Below are 3,994 nucleotides of genomic sequence, written 5' to 3'. Positions count from 1 at the left end.
GCCTGCCGGGAAAGGCTGTTTCTTACCCTGGGAGAAGAGTGAGGAATGGCATGGATGGAACTACAAGTTCCGAGATGCAGCGCGACAAGGCCTTCGCTTTGCACGCTGGGAGTGTGTTGTCAGAAAGTGCAAAGGAGCTGGAGATTGTTCCTAAATGCGGGGGGAGATGGAACAGGACGGGAGTGGGAACAGACAGAAATAAGTGGCACCGGGATAGTATAAAACCGAACGCCTTCATTTTAGTTCCATTTCATCTCGGTAGAAGGTGTAATGACATTAAAAGAGTTTAAAACCTACTCGTAGTCGTGAGTAGCGAGAGCCAGTGGAATGAAATTTAATAAGTAGCCTTTCAGAAAGCCGAACTTCTGTGCATTTCCTCGTTAGTATAGTGGTGAGTATCCCCGCCTGTCACGCGGGAGACCGGGGTTCGATTCCCCGACGGGGAGGCAATAGAGTTTTTCTTAAAAAATTCACTCGCAAGTGAAAATGTTCATACATGTTACAAACGCATAGTGTAAAGAAATAATCCAAGTTAAGGTTTATGTCTTAAGATTTGTTTTCTTGCTGGTTTGCCATGTTGGCAATCCAATAAAAAACGTGAGCTCAGTTCTACCAGTTCAACAAGGTTTTTTTGTTTATTTGTTTTGCTTTAAGTAAGTGTTGATTATGTACTTTTCCAGGCTCTAGAGATCTAAAACAGAATAAATCAATATTCCCATGTTAGAAACATAGGAAGGTTATTTCACTACGGTGAAGTGAGAGAGTCCCGTGACCTGAGTGCGCACCGGACACGCGGGGAGCGCGGAGCTGGGACCTGCAGCTCCAGTCCCGGGAGAGGTGAGGCCGGTTGGGTGCAGGGCGCCCGCCTTTGCCGTGGGACCCCAGAGCTGAAACTGGGGAAACTGGAAGAGCGCAGGTCTCCGAGAACCTTAAGCAGCTGGGTCTTTAATCCTGAGTGCTCGAACGGGCTGGTACCCACTGAAGAAATTTAAGCAGGGGAACGACACGGTCGGCTTTATGTTATGGCGAGAACACTGGTAGTATTCAGAGGATGGATGTGAAAGTCAAAGGCAGGACAGCTAAGAAACCGTTGCAATAGTCCAAGAAGAAGGTGCTGGGGGCCTACCAAAGGAAATTTCATACTTGGTAGTAAGGATAGAGAGGAAGGCAGGATTGGAAGATATACTTGGATAAATGGATTCTCAGACTGAGAAGGAGTCTAAAATGATTGTCCGATTTTTTGGTGTCCATGGCTGGGTAATTAATTATGGAGAGAAAACAAATTTAGGTAGAAAAGATCTAAGTTAGTTTTGGACATACGAAGTTTGATAATATATGGGGTCAAAGCGGAGGTGTCTATGAGTCACTTGGTGAGCCTGTGAGTCCATAGGTCTGGGGAGGATTGGAGTGGACATGAAAACATCACATAATGTGGTGGCTGTAACTACGGCAGTGGGTAAGCTCAGCCCAAGGAGAGTGTGTGAAGAGCTGTGAACAGAGATTGGAAGCTGGGAGAACACCAGCTTGTGATAAAAAGGGGCTGGAGGATTGGAGGAATCCTCTGACAATCAAATCACCTTCAATTTTATTGGTCAGTTATACCTCCATAAAGCTGAAATTTTAAGGCAGGGAAGGGGTGGAGGGAACTAGAGTATGAGGAATTTATAAAATAAACTAGAAAGAGTCAGCCAGCAATGTCAAGTGCAGCCTGGAGAGCCATTAAAATAAGGAGTAAAAAGGTCTCATTTGGATTTGGAAAAGGGTTGGAGGTGGGGAGGATGGCAGTTTTGTTGACTTCTGTGATTTAGTTGAAGGTGTGTGCGAGCAAGCAGTGGGCTGAGCAATGAAAGAAAAGAGGTGACATGGAGCATACGCCCCTCCGCCAGGTTGCTCTGCCAGTGTGGGAAGGGAAGACAAAAGAGGAGTAGAGGGGGGCGTGACATTGAGAAGGTGTGTCTCTTTTTTTTTAAGGAGAGGAAACTTTAACATATTGGGATGCAGAAGTGAAAGGGTTTCTAGAGAAGGGGAAATGGAAGATACTTAAAAAGCCCGGGAGACGCCAGAGGAATTGAGCGCTGGCCTGTCTCACAGCTCCACTCTTGTATCAAAGTGGTCGGACAGTGACATTTGGCTCCAGCAACAGAAAACGATGCTAGACATTTGGGAATAAGGAGGATATCGTTATACTCAAATGTGGAGACAAAAGAAAATAAAACAAAAACATGTCCAGCTATGAAACCCAGTACCTTACATCTGTATATACCTTTATCTCATAGGGCCTAAATCACGACATGGTTGATATTTGTAAACAATTTGGAGGCTGAAAAGTGTTCTGGGTGCCACCAAATGGAGGGTGACAAATGCGATGCAATAGAATTGATACCAATGATCCCCAAGTATAGTGTACCACATTAGCAACTCACGAACAATGGGAGTGTTATTCATATGCAGTTGTGGCTTGAGAATAATTGTTAACAAATGAAACTATCCATTGCTTCTATAAAATGAGCATGATATATCAGAGTGTGTGTATGAAAGGAGACTTTGTCAAGGATGAAAACAATGATTTATATAAAGTTTTATGAAAGGAAACAGTGTTGGGAACTGCCCCCCCTGGTTTCAGAAGCTGTAACCCGCCCCCCCCCACCCCCGTGGCTAAGGCTGAGTGAGCGACCTTCAGACCAGAAGCCACTAAGGAGACAAAGCTTATCTCCCTGGCTGAGGAGTCTCCTCTGATCCTTTTACTTCATCCTGCCTGGCCCCCAGTGCTTGATCAGTTAGCCATTGATGGGTAAGATTCTTCAAGGGAGGGATGACCTAAGACAGGCACGATCATGGGCCCCCCCAGAAAGGACTTGGGGGCTACAGAAAAAGGGGATGATGGACCCTCGCCCGTCGGCTTTGACAAAGCCTGAGTCCTCATTCTGTCTGTGAGAAGTCTTCTAATCTCTTGGCTGCCTCACCTCCCCTGCCTGATTTAAGCCTGAAACAATGACAGAGGGTGGTGCAGCCCTGTGCTGGAAAGGGCTCCTGGGGGTTCAGGCCTGATAAAGAATACTTAAAACCCTGTGAAACCTGCTTTGCTAAGAATGCTCTTGATTAAATGATAAAGGTCTGAGCAGGAAATGAGTTTGTTTCCCAAAGTTTCATAGCCTTTTAGCTGATAGACCCTGACTCAGAATAGGCCCTCGTAGTTCTTTGTATGCTATCTACTGTTTGATCCTTACTGCCTGACAATGATGAATGAACTTTACCTTTATTCCAGTGCAAATTGAAGCCCAATAAAAACCTGTCAAGGCCAAGGGTTGGCGCACTCTCCCCTTGAGAGAGTAGCTGTGCCGTCCCTTTTCCTCCACAGGACTTGGTAGTCTGTGTGAATTTGTCTCGTATCTCATCCATAATGCTGCGGACACTGCAGGTCGCTGTCCACGTGAAAATAGTACGTATATTTGCAGGGCTATATGAACAGGAAGTATTCCAGCTCTACGGCTCCCCTGGAAGAGTTACTTAATCCCTCTAGACCTCAGTCCCCTCAAGATAACAACCCCTCAGCCTCTGCCCTGTGGGGTTGTTGAAAGGCTGAAATAAGATAATGTAGGTACGTGGCTGGTGTAACTCAGTGGATCCAGTACAGGCTGTGAACAGAAGGGTTGCCAGTTTGACTCCCAGTCAGGGCACATGCCTGGGTTGCAGGCCAGGTCCCCGTTGGACGTCACGTAAGAGGCAACCACACACTGATGTTTCTCTAACTCTCTCCCTCCCTTCTCCTGTCTAAAAATAAATAAAATTAAAAAAGATAATGTAGGTAAAGTGCTTATCATTAAACTCGGCAAAAGGTCAGCATCTGTCACATGTAAGCTAGAGTTATTGTTTTGGTTGGCTTTATTTTGTTTATTTTGATAATTACTTTTCTTCTTCATTAAGCAAGAGTTTTCAAGAAGATCTAGAAAATGAGCAACAACCAAACATGGGAAATGAGAAGCAGATCACACCG

The 3,994-nt window shown here is 45.4% G+C and overlaps 1 non-coding gene across 1 annotated transcript; it reads left to right on the top strand.

Annotated features, from left to right (window-relative positions):
- Positions 1 to 374: 374 nt before the first annotated feature.
- On the top strand, positions 375 to 446 carry TRNAD-GUC (transfer RNA aspartic acid (anticodon GUC)). Its single transcript has one exon. It is a non-coding gene; the product is annotated as a tRNA-Asp (tRNA).
- Positions 447 to 3,994: the final 3,548 nt, after the last annotated feature.

This window comes from Artibeus jamaicensis, unplaced genomic scaffold (assembly GCF_021234435.1).
Source record: "Artibeus jamaicensis isolate MK-2021 breed Jamaican fruit bat unplaced genomic scaffold, CSHL_Jam_final contig_233, whole genome shotgun sequence".
NCBI lineage: Eukaryota > Metazoa > Chordata > Mammalia > Chiroptera > Phyllostomidae > Artibeus > Artibeus jamaicensis.
Note: the sequence above shows the minus strand (reverse complement) of the source record. Positions and strands in the feature narration are given on the sequence as shown.